Source organism: Acartia tonsa, chromosome 9 (assembly GCF_053477335.1).
Source record: "Acartia tonsa isolate MP-2025a chromosome 9, ASM5347733v1, whole genome shotgun sequence".
NCBI lineage: Eukaryota > Metazoa > Arthropoda > Copepoda > Calanoida > Acartiidae > Acartia > Acartia tonsa.
Window position 1 is genome coordinate 12,394,203 of NC_137268.1, and position 18,396 is coordinate 12,412,598.

General features: G+C 33.0%; 1 protein-coding gene across 11 annotated transcripts in view; it reads right to left on the minus strand.

Annotated features, from left to right (window-relative positions):
- The window catches only part of LOC145328233 (uncharacterized), a 53,984-nt gene extending 36,296 nt beyond the window's left edge, over positions 1–17,688 (minus strand). For 6 of the 11 annotated variants that reach the window (XR_013882400.1, XR_013882397.1, XM_080171849.1 and 3 more), the window contains exons 1-2: positions 4,819–4,948; positions 1,354–1,420 (exon numbers count right to left, since the gene is read on the minus strand). The gene's annotated coding sequence lies outside the window, so the exon portion shown is untranslated. Of the gene's footprint in view, positions 1–1,353; positions 1,421–4,818; positions 4,949–17,491; positions 17,517–17,556 lie in introns of those variants that run through there. The other 5 variants (XR_013882399.1, XR_013882398.1, XM_080171848.1 and 2 more) reach the window with 2 other exon arrangements.
- Between the last annotated feature and the right edge of the window lie 708 nt (positions 17,689–18,396).

The following is an 18,396-nucleotide window of genomic DNA, read 5'->3' on the forward strand; positions in this document are numbered from 1 at the left end:
AGTCATATTTGCCAATCGATATATTATTACTTGGATGTTGCACCAGATTTTCATGTACTCTAATGAAGTGATTCAAGAAGATGGCTAAAATACCCTTCCCCCTTCTACTGCATAAAAGAACTGGCCACTAAATGAGGTCCATATTAACAACCTAAGTCCATTAATATTCAAATAAACAATAGAATTATATTAATTTTTCTTAATAATGTTTACCTAGTGACTTTGGAACAGTGGACATAAACTATTTACAGAATAGCTAGCTGCACTGCTTAAAACGAGGAATTATATCAGACTTATAACAGACACGTTTTTGACCTTAATGACGTTAATAACACATACATATATGAACATATGTATACAGACATAGAAAGGATTAAGGTTTCTCAAAATCAATATTATAACATTATTTTAAGCTGATTAATTCTAAATATTTTTTAAAAAGGTAGGTATAGTTTTAAGCTATTTTCCCGTACCCTCTTATTTCTTTTGAATGAAGAGTCCCTAAATGCTAGGGGTGCATTTGCTATAATAAAATATAGCTTATTTAACTAAATTTGTGCTAATGATCTTAATTTAAAATTAAAAGGTTTGAAACTCAAACGATTGGACCGAAATATCCAAATTATCATGCATATGGACTGTTTCTCATAATACATAGTCCTAATTATATTCTCTTTTAAGTAAAAATTACATTATCACTGTTTAAAATCGTGATGGGGAAAAAGTCAAAAACCTTTAAAGGAATAACAATAATGAAGGATAAAATATGGGGTCACCACCCACCTGCCCCAAGAGATTTTGAAAAACTGGAAAAAGAAAGGTCCTCTTTAAATCGGTATAAAGAAACATTCTTTAATAAAATTACTTTGTATATTATGCTTTTAAGTTTATAACGTTTTAAAACAAGACAATATAGCACTTTAAGAACAGCTGCAATGATGATAAACAAAATTACCCCTTTAATAAAGCCAGCGAAGGAAAGATCGTGATTATTAAACTTGAGGTGCCAGTGTAATTTACAATCCAATGTTCCATCCCTCCCTCCATGAACTAACCTTAATAACAGAAAATAATAATAAAACAGTTTCTGGAATATTAGGTCCAAACAAGAATGGTTATCTATCGCATCGTAATAATTATAGACAGCTTTCCGCGGACAGTAAAACTAAAAATTTTAAGATTAATTCCAGTTTTGTTACCCCAGATAGGCCAAAGATCCGGGATGACAAAACAGGTACCTATACTTTACTTTTTTATCCTATAAAATTGTCTGTAATACGATACGATACAGGAATTTTTCAGTATGGCCTAGAACTTATTATATTAAAAAGTGAAATAATTAAAAAATGTTACCTTGTTTAAATAAATGAGATCAGAGATACAATCGATGGGATTAGTTGCCGCCTATTCTTCTTTTTATCTAAAAACAAAATAAATCAATGTTTTAGCAGATAAAGTCAATAAATTTTTATGGGGAGGCGGCAGTGAAATAGCCTGACACCATTCCACAACGTAAGTTTGTATAAACTAAATAACCATAAATCATCAAAGAGTCTTTGTGAAGCTTCCCTTAAAAGCATAACTATATCAGTTCCGTGTTAAACGAGATCTTAATTGCCCAACTAAAACCTTAATACTATATAAATATTGTGGATGACTAGCATAAAGTAGCTCGAATAGGCTTATGAAAGGTTTAACCTAAGTTATTGAGTAGATGCGCACTCTGAATAATTTCAACAGGGGGATGGGACATGAGACTTTAAATTACACAAGTATAGTACCCATAGTTTTAAGATCAGTAATATTTGACATAAAATCACTTCACATAAAGGTATATTTGACATAAAAACATTTGACATAATGGTATATTTGCCATAAAGGTACACTTCACATAAAAAGGTTTCACATAAAGGTACATTTGGCATAAAGGTACATTTGACATAAAGGTACATTTGGCATAAAGGTACATTTGGCATAAAGGTACATTTGGCATAAAGGTACATTTGGCATAAAGGTACATTTGGCATAAAGGTACATTTCACATAAAGGTACATTTCACATAAAGGTACATTTCACATAAAGGTACATTTCACATAAAGGTACATTTCACATAAAGGTACATTTCACATAAAAACGTTTCACATGAAAATACATTTCACATAAATTTGTCATAAATTATATTTGTCATGAAAACATTTGTCATGGGTACCACTATAAATACTGGTGCCCAAAACAAAATTTTGGGCACCAGTATAAAACTCGGATCAGTAATATTTGACATAAAATCACTTCACATAAATTCATTTCACATAAAACATTTGACATAAAGTATCATTTGACATAAACTCATTTGACATAAAGGTACATTTGACATAAAAACGTTTCACATAAACTCATTTGGCATAAAGATACATTTCATATAAAGGCATACTTGACATAAAGGTACATTTGACATATATACATTTGGCATAAAGGTACATTTCACATAAAGGTACATTTCACATAAAGGTACCCCGAGCATGGCAACCGGTGAACAGAATCTCAGTTCTGCACCACAAGCCTCGCACTACTGAAGTTCCCATGTCTATACAGTCATATTTATATGAAAATATTTTTAGAAGATTTTTGAATTTTTTTTGAAGATTTTCTTTTAATAATAAATAAAAATTTCTAAAATCTTTTTAAAAAAATGGAAAATCTTCAAAAAAAAATTTAAAAATCTTCTAAAAATATTTTCATATAAATATGACTGTATAGACATGGGAACTTCAGTCGTGCGAGGCTTGTGGTGCAGAACTGAGATTCTGTTCACCGGTTGCCAGGCTCGGGGAAAAAAATGACAACCTCGGGTACACTTTGAAATGTATCTTTATGTGAAACGTTTTATGCCAAGTGTACCTTTATGTCACATGTACCTTTATGCCAAGTGTACCTTTATGTCAAACGTACCTTTATGTCAAATGTACCTTTATATCATATGTACCTTTATGTCAAATGTACCTTTATGTGAAACGTTTTTATGTGAAGTGTACCTTTATGGCAAATGTTTTTATGTCAAATGTACCTTTATGTGAAGTGATTTTATGTCAAATGTTTTATGTGAAATGAATTTATGTTAAATGATATTATGTCAAATATTACTGATCCATAAAACTCTGGGTACCAGTATAAAACTTTGGGTAACAGTATAAAACTTTGTACCACCAGTATAAAAGGGGGGAGGCGGATGTGCCACTTTTTGAAACCAAAACTAAAAGTCAAAGGAACTCAACTAAAAAAAAGAGTTACAGGTCTGAGATTTTGCATGGCAGTTGCTTTATAGGGTTACAATGTGGAACATTGAAGAAAAGGCGGCGCAACCGCCGAAAACCGCCGAGAAATTGCAAAAAAAAATTCGGCGGGAAACGGCGGTTTTCGGCGGTTGCGCCGCCGTTTCTTCACAGTTCCATAGTGTACCCCTATAAAGCAACTGCCATGCAAAATCTCAGACCTGTAACTCTTTTATTAGTTGAGTTCCTTTGTTGACTTTTAGTTTTGGTTTCAAAAAGTGGCACATCCGCCTCCCCCCTTTTAAGTACTAGTATAAAACTTTGGGTACAAGTATAAATTTTTGGGTACCAGTATAAAACTTTGGGTACCAGTGTAAAACTTTGGGTACCAGTGTAAAACTTTGGGTACAAGTATAAAACTTTGGGTACCAGTATAAAACTTTGGGTACCAGAAAAAAAATTTAAAAACATGATTTTATGCGAAGTGTAGTTTTATATGAAATGTACCTTTATGTCAAGTTTACTTTTATTTGATGAGTACCTTTATGTTAAATGTATCTTTGTGTCAAGTGTACCTTATTTTAAATGTACCTTTATGTTAAAAATACTTTTATGTGAAATGTGTTTTATGGGAAATGTACCTTTATATGAAACGTTTTTTTTTGTAAAATATATGTCAAATGTTTTTATGGGAAATGTACCTTTATGTCAAATGTAGCTTTATGTGAAATGTACCTTTGTGTGAAACGTTTTTTTTTTGTGTAGTTTACCTATATGTAAAATATACATTTTTTTTTGTGAAGTGTATCTTTATGCCAAATATACATTTTTTTATGTGAAGTGTATCTTTATGCCAAATATACCTTTATGTGAAATGTTTTTATGTGAAATGTATCTTATGTGAAATGTATCTTTATGTTAAGTGTAACTTTATGTGGAATCTAACTTTATGTGAAATGTACCTTTATGCCAAGTGTACCTTTATGTGAAATGTACCTTTATGTCAAACGTACCTTTATGTGAAATGTACCTTTATGTGAAGTGTACCTTTATGTGAAGTGTACCTTTATGCCAAGTGTACCTTTATGCCAAATGTACCTATATGTCAAATGTACCTTTATGTCAAATGTTCCTTTATGTCAAATGTACCTTTATGTGAAGTGTACCCTTATATCAAAAGTACCTTTATGTGAAGTGTACCTTTATGTGAAATGAGTTTATGTGAAACGTGTTAATGTGAAGTGTACCTTTATGTGAAATGAGTTTATGTCAAATGATACTTTAAGTGATATGTTTTATGTGAAATGAATTTATGAGAAGTGATTTTATGTCAAATATTACTGATCCATAGTTTTATTACTACGTTATCTTATTTATTGGCTCAAAAACTTTGGATACATTTATTAAATCTTGATAAGTTGGTGTCTAACCAATAACTTAAACTTTAATCTACAGAAAGGATAATTATGTTTATCATCATTGCGAACGTATATCAATGTATTGTCCATTGTCTTATCCCTTAAGATCCCTGATTGATATATTAATTTACCTGTTAATAATATTATCGACTAGAAAATACTTAATACAGTATAAAAAATCACTGTTTAATAGAAATTACAAAGCCAATGGTGTATGTCCAGCTAGGCTCAAAGTTTCTAGTTTACTGAAGTTATTTGAATAATTTCTCTCTGACAATAACTTATTCTACAGCCAATAATCACCCCCCCCCCCTAATCAACCTCTATTTGTTACCGGCCTCTTGCAACCTTCCCTCTCTCTAAATAACAACCACATTACTATAGGCCTATAACATCCCCCCCCCCTTTCCTCCCCCACCACACCCCAATAATACTAATAACAATTTTCTCTTAACGTTACTAAGGGAAAGTTATAGTTATTGCGTTTGTATTCTGTTTATTTGCGTTCTTTTCTAATAATCAATGTAAATATGTCATTTGGGAGATGTTTTTTTATTGGTCAATAACCTTTTCAGCTGTAGGTAACTAAAAAGCTATGTAAATCATGCAAGTAAATTATGATATACATAAGAAACATCTTACCATTTTAAAACTTACACAGTAAAAAAAAAGATATATTTTAGTATTTCATTTATCCTAATAGTAAGGGTTACTGTCTGTGGCGTAAGATTTTGATAAGCAATGAACCGGTTGAGTTCTTTTTTTCGAGAAGCTTCATATGATTAGTTAAACTATTGCGCAGAAGAGGGTTAAATTAAATGTACATCAACCTCCACCCCGCAGTAGTCAAATGTTTTGCATTAATTCCTACTACGCAAAAAAATATATTAAGAAATAGGGGAGGAATCGGAGTCCACAATATAGTAGTGTTTTCTACTAGGGTTAACAATAACATCCCTCCCCCGATGCGTAGTAACTACGCAGAAGCTGCCATAACGTAATTCTAGAAACAACCAGTATTAAGGATGGACTTTGAGGGGGACGGGTGGAATTTCCCCAAATATTGATTACAGGGTTAACATGCCTACCAATGGATAAGTAAATAGGCCTCGAATCTAATTTTTAATAATCCAACCACCCTCCCCCCATTTATTTTTCATTTTTGTTTGAAACCTATTATTAGCTCCTGCAAGGCTATAAAAAAATATAATTTAACTATTTTGTAAAGTAAAGTTGGTAACATAATGTCTTTTTGTCTAGTATATTCATATCCGATAAGATCTCGTAAACGACTGGACTAATCTTTACAAATCTTAATGAAATTTTGTTATTGGTTCAAAGAAGGAAATATGAAAAAAAAACTTTTCACTCTAGTGAAACCAAGTTCTGGAGACCCTTTTAGTCTGCTAGCAAACTGCATTCGATTATTTAAAATTTAAAACACAAAAAATAGTTTGATCAAACCTCTTGGGGCAAAGCCCCTAGAGGGTAGGGGAGAAGCCGCTAGTTGTTATATTAAACATCAAATTTATTAATAAAGTAATACATAATCAATAAATGGCCGCAGCGCTCAGCCCCCTGGCCTGCCTAGCTGCGGGCGCTCGGGCCCTTTGCCTATAACCTAACCTAACCTTACCTAAATATTGTAAAAAAATATTAAAAATTTGAAAAAATCTACCAACCACTTTTAGTAAAATCCACGAAATTCTTAACTATAAATAAGTTTATGTACATTAAACATTTATATATATAGGTTAGGTTAGGTTAGGTTATAGGCAAGGGGGCCGAGCGCCCGCGGCTATGCAGGCCAGGGGGCCGAGCTCTGCAGCCATGACCTTCTAGCATTACGATTTTTTGAATGTTGGTCTTATGTAGAGTTGGTCTTTTGTAGAGTTGGTCTTTGTAGCAACGCACCTGCCCTGTGGGTCGAGTTAAATATACCTCTTAACTTTTACTTTAATATTAAAACATTTTCTTAGAGGTAGAATGAATTTTGTGAGAATGTATGAATCTATTTATCCCTGACTCTATTCCTCCCCTATTATTATTTCCTTTTATGTAATTTCAATGGGGAGGGGGTGGTAGTTTTATCCCTCCCCTATTATTATTTCCTTTACATTATGTACATTATGTAATTTCAATGGGGAGGGGGTGGTAGTAGTTTTAAAAGATTAGAATTTACACTACATTCCGAAATAGGGTTAAGTTTAAAATTTAAAACGTTTTGAGTAACCTTTTTTTTTTGTTAATAATAATTAATTAATTTATTTCAATACTAGCGGCTTCGCCCCTAGACTCTAGGGGCTTTGCCCCAAGAGGTGATAAAAAAAATTAATATTTATTGTTTTTAGTGAGAGAATGTTGCTATTCTTTCATTCAAAATAAATGCTGGAATAAAAATTAATAAAGGGCTGCCGCAGCAAATTAAAAAATAAGGGGGGGATTTTTTTTGTTTTTGGGGGGGTTAGGGGTCTCCCACCCCCCAAGAAAATAGCTTAAAACAACCACAGGACCAATAGGTATATACCCTCAAGAGTAGAATCCGATCGGTTCAGCGGTTACCAAGATCTTAAGCTTCAGACGGACAGACAGACGGACAGACGGACAGACGGACAGACAGACTTTGTATTATAGATAATTACAAATAACATGAAATAAACTATAATATTTTTGGATTTTTTTTATAATATAAATACAGTAAAATATTTCGCATTGATGAAACAATATGTATAATATTTTGATTTGTTTTAATAGTTGGAAAAAAAACATTTTTAGGTTTGAAAGTAAGTAGGTAATATTATATTCATAATTTCATATTGTAAAAGAAAATTCCAAAATTCAAATGCAATGTTAATATATGAAGAAGTTTTTTTCTAAAATTTTATGGCAAATTGGGCAACAAAAAGTGTTTGAGAGTAACAATTATTAACAGTCCATTTTTGTATAGCTTCGTCCTTGCTGGATTTCAATGCTCTGTCTTTGGCTACTAAAATGATTGTTGAAATTTGAAGAAAATCTTTATCATTGAATTGAGGATAAATGATGTTAAAAAGGAAAAAGTTTTCTTTAAAAAAATGAATTCTGGATTTACCTTTTGATTATATAACCCTTAATGGTCGGGCCCCTTGCCGCACCTTAATCGGTCGGGGGCCCAGCCAGAAAGGTCGTAAGGAAACTCGCGTCCGATATATACTATTTTATCGCCAAAATCGTATTTACGATTTTATAGAATAAATAGAAAAAATTGCTAGGGATCAATTCGAATTTGTCAGGGATAAGGGATGGGAAACGTAGGAAAATATTATTTCAGGCCTATTTCAAGCCTAGGCCTATTTCTAGCCTAATAAACCAGTTTTGGGATAGCGCAGTGGTTCGTATAAAATGCTAATGAAAAAGCTGTGTGTGTGTGTGTAGATAAAGTATAGAATCAAATTCAGGTAGCTAGTTTAAAGTAAAAAACATAACTTTTTATAAACCTATATATTAATGGCTTTTGTTAAAATGAAGTTTTTTCTCTCCCAAAATTTTTTATCTTTTACTTTGGTAATTTGAACTGTCAGAAAGCTATCGTTGGGTTTCCCTCAGACAGATTTTAGTTTGTATTATTTGCATTTTTATTAATGAGTAAAAATTTTATTTGAAAATTTCATTGCTAATTAAAATTCAAAATAAATAAATAAATATGCACTTGGGTAACATTCTATCAAGTTCTTTGGATACTATACTAGATATAATGTAATGATATATCTGTACTGTGTTGTATTGTACAAAAATTAGGGTAAAGGTGTTGTATCAATTCCGTAATAAATTTTTAAAATTCAAAATACAACATCTAATTTATAAACTACCAAATGAAAATTCGTAGCTACCTTCTTTCCAAAAAAATAATCCCATTATTTTTGTTTTTTCTATGTGGCCCTTTTTTAATGTTTAACTCTAAGCAGATTTAATAATTAAACTAATGTGATCTAACACCATTTATATTTATTTTTTCGTAGCAGACGAAATCATTATTTTTTCTATAATTGTCTGCTTCTGAAATTTCTGCCATCTGTGATTTGAGCTTGTTTTGTATCAACCAATCACCAATTGGCTCCGCCAATTGGTGATTGGATGATACAAAACAAGCCCAAATCACAGAACACTATTGGTTTAGAGCGGTAGCCAATATGAGCCGTCCGCCAGTAAGGTTATTAAATTAGGCAAATGGTAAAAGTTGCATGATCCCTTTCAAAACCAGGCCGAGACCTAATTTATGGCCAGGTTTCCTATCCCTTATCCCTGGAATTTGTAGTAAGCATCGCGGCTACCACGATTTGCCTAAGAAATCATAAAAAATAGCATTTTATTTGTGTCAACACACACTTACAAACAGACACACAACCAACATATGATTAAAATTATTGTGTGATAAATATAGGTTAGAAAATTGCCACTAGGTATTCACATTACTTTTTGAAGACAATTCAAATTTTTCTGTTATCAAACAAAATAAATTTAAATTGATATAACATAATATCATAATGTGTTAATGGTCTATTATTAGAAAAAAAAAATTTAAAAGCATTCTTATTTTAAACAACAGCAAATGTACAAAATTGTCTTCATGGTAATTAAAATAGGATATATTTAGCATTAAATACTAACATCTTCTTAGTTATAAATTATAATGGTAACAGATATAAAATCACCCCTTATAATTTCATAGGTAACACAGAAGTGGACACTCTCTCTCTTTCTGTATGATTTGTACAATATGTATATACTAGCGCCTTCGCCCCTAGCCTCTAGGGGCTTTTTTCCTGAAGGTTCAGGGGAGAATTTTAAAAATTTTGTTTACATTTTTTTATAGATATTTTTATTTTATAACTTTTTATAACTCTTTATAACATTTTATAACTCATTATAACTTTTTATATTTATTCATATTGATTTATATTATTTAAAACCCTTAATTTTTTTCTTTTTTTTATTGTTTTTTTTAAATTTCTTTGTCATTAGCCTTTTTGGGGCTTCGCCCCTACAGGAGAAGAAAGGTTTCACAATCTTTTTTATTTTATAAAACAAAGTTTAAAAGAATAGAAATTTAAAAAGAAAAAAAATTTACAATATAAAAAAATATAAAAAATATAAAAATTTATAAAAACATAAAAAAACATTAAAATTAGAAAAAAATATCATAATATGAAATTATTTTTGGGAGGGGGGAAATTTTCATTTTTAGTTGGGGTTGGGGGTGTCCCACCCAGGGGCGTCCAAGTTTTTTTATTTGGGGAGGGGTAAAATTTTGAAAATAAAAATTTTGGGGGGGGTAATCTTTAATTCATATGGGCTTTTTTTTTTGGGGGGGGGGGGGTAAAAATTGTAAATCCAAAATTCATTTGGGGGAGGTAATCACCCCATTACCCCCCCCCCCTTGGACGTCTATAGTCCCACCCCACAAGAAAATAGCTTAAAACCACCACAGGACCAATAGGTATATAAACTGAAGAGTAGAATCCAATCAGTTCAGTGGTTACCAAGATCTTTTATTATTTACTTACAAAGATTACATTAAAAGTATAACAATATTAATTTAAAACTCATTTAAAATATTCAAGTTGGATAAAAAAGAATATCATTTCAAAATTACATTGGTTAAATAAATAAGATTTTTACAATCTGTGACATTCCCTTCGTTCAGTCATATTTTAATTCCTCAGATTATAATGGATCACATTTAAGGTGTGATTGGCAGACTGAATAAAGAAAGGAGGGGCAGGGACAGTTTTATTAAGAGCAGAATGCTCTAACACTGTTAAGTACATGGGTCGCCAGAGGATGAATTAAGGATAATTTTCGACTGGTCCCTTACCTTATTATTGCCCCTATAACTCAAGTCACAGATCCTGGGCAGGGACAGTTTTATTAAGAGCAGAATGCTCTAACATTGTTAGGTACAAGGGTCGCCAGAGGATGAATTAAGGATAATTTTCGACTGGTCCCTTACCTTGGTAGTGCCCCTATAACTCAAGTCACAGATCCTGTGGTATTCCCCTAGCCCAGTCATCAATAAAGCCTCTAAAAAAAATAGTGTATCACATATAAGATGTGTTTAGCAGACTGAATTAAGATGAAAGGGGCAGAGACAGGTATTCTGATAATAGAAAGCTCTGACCCTGTTAGGTTTAAGAGTCGCCAGAGGATCATTATCGACTGGTCCCTTACCTAGGTATTTACCATGTATAGCATACTTGAGCTGACTAACAGACAGTCTTAAGTTTCAGACGGATGGACAGACGGACAGATAGACGTCATTCTACTTTGTATTATAGATTATGAAATTGATTAATTTACATAATCTTTTCCTTACATAAAACTACATGATGTTAAATATTTTTTAATTTTTGATTTGTGTATGATTTTATCACGATATCATGCTCGAACCTCATGCTATTTTATCGCAAAATCAAAGCTGTTTCGTGCATCTGCAAGGACCTTTTAGCATTTATCATACAAATATCGTTGATGTGAATTGGGCGATTATTTAGCGATATTGGGATCTACTGCAGTTCACAGTGAAAAATTTGCTGGTAAGCAATATTGCCAAAAATCTATGAATTTTAAAGGCTGCTAGCTGCCAAACGGCTGAACGTACAGATCATGCCCGCACACTATTTTAAGCAGCATAAGAAGGCCTACAAATAATCTGGAATAGCCATAATTCAATAATGGATAATTATCTCGCAGTGCAGAGAAATGCGCGAAAAAGGCCTATTTTACGCGTTTTTTCTTCAGTGAAGCTTTCCCTGTGCATCATTGGATCTTGGCTTTTCCAGATTATTTGTAGGCCTTCTTATACCGCTTTAAACAGTGTGCGGGTATGATCTGTACGTTCAGCCGTTTGGCAGCTAGCAGCCTTTAAAATTCAAAGATTTTTGGCAATATTCGTTACCAGCAATATTTTACCGTGAACTGCAGTAGATCCCGATATTGTAAGAACTCGTGCGCGATTGCTCTATGAAATCGCATGCGATTGTAGCTCGATAATAACTCGACTTTCTGGCTGGGGGGTGGGGGCGTTCAACGCCCCCCCCCCCCATATTATCTCAGTTTCTATAAGAGCTAGAGAGCTAAAATTTGTGCAAGTCCCCTGTTTGATAATGAATTTCCGACCTTAAGTAAGTCTAAGTCAATTTTCGCTTGCTTCACCCTTTTATTTAACAACCTTTGTTATTAGGTCCTTTTTTACTTAAAAATTTCAAACAACTGTTATTTTCTTATTTTATAAGCTAGAAGAATTTTTTTTTACAGAAAATGTTTATTTTTATGTAAATTTTATATTAGAAATATCAAAATATAAATTTCAGCGGCCGCAGCTGTACTTGGCAGCTGCAAGCCGCCGAAGTCGGCCGTTGGCGGGAAAACGGCGGCGGATCTTTATTTTAATACGTTATGTAGACATGTAAGAAAAGCTTAAGTTTGAAATTTAAAGTCTCTAAGTTAAAAATTGCGGCCACAGGAGCCTTTTAAAGATTTCTGGAGACCTGGAGGATCAGGACCTGCAGGATCATACCTGGAACCTGAAATTGACTTGAACACCTGTATTCAATATGAGGATGTACTACTAGAGGATATTTTAGTATTTTGGAAGATAAAATACTTTGTTTAAGTCAAAAAAATATTTTTGCTCTTTACCTGGATGACCCTGCCAGGTTTGCTGGCATCCTGTACCCGCCAGGATGTAGATTTTCAAAAAATTCCAACTCTCAGTTATGTGTCATACCCAAACTTAAAAAGTCACGCAGTTTGGGCTCTTTATCTTTTACACACAGAAAATAAGCTAGAAAAACACGGATGGGGGGGGGGGGGCGTTGACCGTCGGGGGGGGGGGCCCGACCGTTAAGGATTAAGCGTGTAAAGGGTTAATATGATTTTTTAAATATAGTTTTTAAGTTACTATTAATTTATTTAAAAGCTGTAATCTTTCATTAAATATAACTACAAAGGAGTGCTTTAGAATAGTTCATAAATAAATATGTATTTTATCTAAAAAAAACTAGATGAAAAGTTAAATGTTTATTAGTTTAACAAGGATGACAACATCCATAAGTAGCGAAGCACAAAAAATTGTGGATGGGAATACGTAGAAGTAGATTTAAAGTGTATTTATTAAAATCAAGAATAGATTTATTGGAGAAAATAAACACGAAACCTTGTTTTATTTTGTATGATGAAGACGGTTAAAGTAAATTACATACTAGATGCACATAACAATGGGGGAAAAAATTTGAAACTGTTAATGCAAAAAAGTTTTAAAATTGGACCAAAAATACCAAAGATATGGGGAAATATGTCAAACATATAAAAATAGCCAAAAACCTGCTAAAAGGCAGTTTGGCCGCCATTGTTTCTTTTCTTAAAACACCAGAAATTTAATGTTAAAATCTTTAACTGAAAAATTTTTGAAAATTGGACTATAAACACCAAAGATGTGGGTAAAAATGTGATAAATACAAAAATAGCCAAAAACCTGCAAAAAGGCAGTCTGACAGTCATTGTTGTTTTCTTCAAATGACAGGAAATTTGATTCTGATATCTTTAACTGAAAAATTTTGAAAATCGGACCATAAACACCAAAGATATGGGGAAAAGTGTGAAAAATATAAAAATAGCCAAAAACCTGCAAAAAGGCAGTCTGACCGTCATTGTTGTTTTCTTCAAATGACGGGAAATTTATTTTTGATATTTTTAACTGAAAAAATTTTGAAAATCGGACCATAAACACCAAAGATATGGGGAAAATTTGGAAAATATAAAAAATAGCCTAAAACCTGCTACAAAGCAGTCCGACCGCCATTGATGTTTTATAGTTAATTGTGCTCCTTAATGATGGGAATGTTGTCAAAAAATTTCAGCTCTCTATCTTTTATAGGAGCCGAGAAAATCACGTTTCCCCCAATTCATTAATTACGGACGGACAGACGGACGGACAGACGGACGGACAGACGGACGGACAGACGGACAGACGGACGGACATTGTGAATTATAGAGTAGCTTCGCTACTAAAAATTTGCTACTAATAATGAAAATTATAGAAAGAATTAAATATTTTAATAAAATATCTATGAAATGGTAGGCCAAGATTGAAATCGATTGGAAAATTCTAACATGCCCAAAACATTGATAAGAGCTATCCGTTACGGACGGACGGACCGACCGACCGGACTCTGAACGTAGAAAAGCTACGCTCAAAAGTTTGGGATTAGTAGGTATCATACAAGAGCAAGGATTCGAACCATTACAACAAAAATAGAAACGCAAAAAAAACATAAAACGGCCATTGCCCTGACAAAATCCTCCAAAACAAGTTTACTAATATCCATGTTTTTCCGCATTATAAAAAATAATTAAGGTTTTTGCGTATTTTGTGCAGAAAAGGAATTTCTATAATTATCAGGGATCTAAAGGGATAAGACAATGGGAATAAAGTACATCCCCAATGATGATAAACAAAGTTATCTCTTCTGTAAAATAAAAAAAAATTGCTTACTAGTTTTAAATTTAAAGAAAACTATTTTTGAGCCAACAAATGATATTAATTACGTAGTTATAAAACGTTGGGTAAGTGTGTAATTGACAATCCAGTGTCCCTTCCCTCCCTAATAATTAGAGAGAGTAATAGAGAGGCTGATAACTAACATATACAAAGCCTTGTATAGGTTATTGCACATTTTACTGCTGATTTTTATTTATGTCCTAATTACCAAAGAAATTGCGTTCTTTACCATGAAATATCACAAGGAGCTGTTTATTATATTGGTCCCAAAAGTTTTATAATAACATTTTCTTATTCGTTGAAATAACTTTGGGGACTTTCATTGAATTTTTATTGGTTGGTTCATTAAGTTGAGTGTCCAAACGTCTCCATCGCTAATTGTAATCTACATAATGGTTAATTTTCTGTAGCATAATTGGGAATGTACATCAATTTATCGGCCATTGTCTTATCCATGTAAATGCCATCTATTTTTACAGAACTATATTAAACTAGCGGCTACGCCCCTAGAGGCCTCTAGGGGCACTTGAGGAGGAGAGAGTCGAATTTAATAATTCAATTTCTTATTTTAGATTTTTTTAAAAAAGTAAAAAAAAAATTTTGGGGGGGGCGAAAAATTTTTTTTTTTTTTGGGGGGGAAGGTTTATAACTATTTTCTTGGGGGGTGGGACACCCCCAACCCTCCCCAAAAATGAAAAATCCCCCCCCTCCTTTTAAATTTTATTTTTAAAAAATTTAAAAACAAAAAATTTTTTTTGGGGGGGGGATTTTTCATTTTTGGGGGGGGTTGGGGGTGTCCCACCCCCCAAGAAAATAGTTATAAACCTTCCCGGGACCTATGAGAAGCTACCCTGTTAAGGAGAACCCGATCGGTTCAGTGGTTAGCGAGATCCTTCGGTACAGACACACAGACAGACACACAGACAGATACACAGACAGACAGACAAACATCCTGTTACTTTAGTATAAGGATATACCATGACATTTGGGGAAGGAGGCAGGGGGGGGGTTAGTAAAATAGTATAAAACCATCCCAAGACTTTGGCCGACCTAACTAAGGCTCGAAAACAAAACGTCGAGGATAGGGGCGCATCCAACACTCTAAAATATAAATTGTTGAGTATTACTATAAGCAAAACATCTCCAAAATGACCTAAGCAAAATAGAATTTGTTTCCCGGAAAAGATTTTTATGGATCCAAGATGGATTTACGCTGCTTTAGGCCAAGCTTTTTTTAGAGGGATATTTATAAATTATCTTGGCATCAACTGAACCAATATGATTCTTCTTTAAGTATAGCTTCTCATGTAGGTCCTGGTTGGTTTATAACTAGTTTTCTCCTAGAATATAGACCCCCTCCCAAAAATATAAAAATAAACATTTCTAATAATTTGAACAGATATGGTTCTCCTTTACAGTGTAGCTTCATATTTGAAGGTTTATAACTACTTTGGGGAAGGGGGCCACCATAATAATAAAAGAAATCGCCCCCTAAAAAAAAGCTTTAATTGAAAAAATACTTTATAAACGCAAATGCGCATAAAACTACGGTCATTGCCTTTTTCAAAATACATATCATACTTAAATAAGACAGCTTTCTCGTCTCAATATCCACCAGTTGTTGGTATGGAACGTCCAAACGGCATAACAGTGCCACAAAAATAGACGCTTTCACACTAAGTATCCTTTAAAGCATAGATAAACCCCTTTTCTTATTTTTGAAATAAATTTAAATTAATTTTGAGGGGGTAGTTTTTCGTTTTGTTTCGTTTATTATTTATGGTCAGGTTAGGTTAGGTTATATTGGGTATAGAAACCCCGTAGGGTTAGAAAAGACAAACTTAATCACCTTCCGTTATTGAATCGGTGATCATTGACAGTCCTATTTTAAACGGTCAATTTAAAATAGGACGGTAATTGCAATTTTCTCTCTTTTAGAAATCTTGTAAAAAAAATTCATAAAATAAAGTTATTAAGAGGCCTTAAACGCCTTTAGCACTTAATATTGGACAGGGGTAAGTATATAAATATGTGGTATCCGCCGAGGATAAATGGCAGACACCGGAGTTCAATTAGATTACGGCAGTGTGACAGACGTGGACACCTTACTATAGAGAAGCTACGCTTCTCTAGCTTTCACTAGATAATGATCAACATCTCTTTTCAGTTGTCACTTTATTGAAGGTATAAAAGATACTGAAGCTATATACAACAAACAATAATTACATGGATAGGAATAAATAATCATAACATAAAAGCATAAATAATACATATACAATAGTCAGTTTGGGCAATAATGATCCCCCATCCCTGAAAAGGGTGGGGGAGAATTAAGAATACAGTTAACCATAATAAACATGACAGATTCAATCATTAATTCTAAGCGTAGGGAGGGGGTCACTAGACCCCTTCCCCAGGACTCGGGGGAGGGCCATTGACCCTCCACCGAACCCCAGATCAGGGGTGCCATAGGCATGGCTCACGGTTGCCGAATACCACAAATATACTGAAGAAAAGATGGGAAAAGCAGCTTCAAAGAGAACCACCAATAAACTTTAATTTTCTTGGTTATTCTATCTAGTTAAAGGCATTATTTTGTGTCCGCTATTCGTCTTGCCGCCTTGAAATAACGACCGTTTTCCGCGGTTAAAAAAATTAAATTTTATAGGATTAGGTCATTTGTGTGGAAAACCGAAAAGAAATGCATCCTAAGGAATTTTTCTACTTTTTTAGAATATCAATCCTTGATAATGGAGATTCAAAGTAGGCTCGGCAATTCTGGTTTAAAGCCTGTATAACAAGGATAGCACATGTAGAGGCTAAAATGGCTGTTAAATGATAGCATTTGCAGTTGTTGCTAGACACGTACTTCTAATTTCATTATTACCATAAATGGAAAATTGTTTGAGGCATGCCAAAATACGAGTAAAAAAATAATAGTATTTATCGGTATCGTATTATTAAAGACAGCTTTCGGTGGATAGTAAAATGAAAATATTAAAATTAAAACAAGTTTGGTTAGTCCTGGAAGATACTAATTTTATGTCGATTAATAATATATTACACTTCGAAGACATTTTCTGTAATACGATGCTATAAATAATTATTAAGTATGGCTAGTTCTAATCCTGCGGATATTAAGCGGCTTTGAAGCCATACACTGGATTAGTTATTTATCGCATCGTATTATAAACCGCATTCCGCGAATATTAAGACAAAAACCAGTTTTATTTTAAGATTATTATATTTCAATTCCAAACTTTTACCGAAAATATTCTTCACTTAAATATGCGTACTAAATTATTAACCAATTAACTATGAATTAGTTTACCTTCTTGTGAATACTTCTTTATATTTCACCAATTTCAATATTAATTTAAAAGTCAAAACACTTTTAATTTAATTTCACCGGGAGAATTTCAATTAATTACGCATTAAATAGTTTGTTTACATTTGAGTCGTCTGCTAGTTGGTATTTGTATTTGCCGCGTTTTTTTTTGGCTTTCATTTCCTTATCATTAGGAGCCCTCGCTCTTGTAATAGCAAACCGCAGGGAGGGAGGGGACAATGGCCTGTCTTTTATGAGACACGACAATGGATTTATTTCTACTTAGATCTTGCATCAAATTCTCATGTACTTAAATAAATTGAAACTTGTTGTTGGCAATATTAATGATCCATTCTAACCCCATCCCTTCCTACTAGATGAACGAACTAACCACACAATAATTTTTCAACTAAATTAACAACAATTTCCCCTGTCATAATACGTATTATATGCTATGAATGTTGTATTATATCCATGGGCACAATATATGAACAAGAAAGGTTCCGTGATGAATTTTTATTTCTATGTAGGGTAAAAATTGCTATATAATATAAATAAACTTCCTCAGAAAAAAATTTTTAGTACATACAAAAAAAGGATTCTACAATTCTTCAATATATCAATGTCCAAGCTAGCAATACCAAAAAAAGTACAATACGAATTTTTCATTTGGTGTGTTGTCTGTAGTTTTATTGGGGCACCAATTATCTGAATCCCAAGACGAAAAAGAGAGAATAAATTGGATAAAAAGAGTTTCTTACAATAATTGCAGTGAAGCTCCTCTTTGATTCCTCCCTGCCTTTGATTACTCCTCCTCCTCCTATAATATAAGGTAGTAAGCAT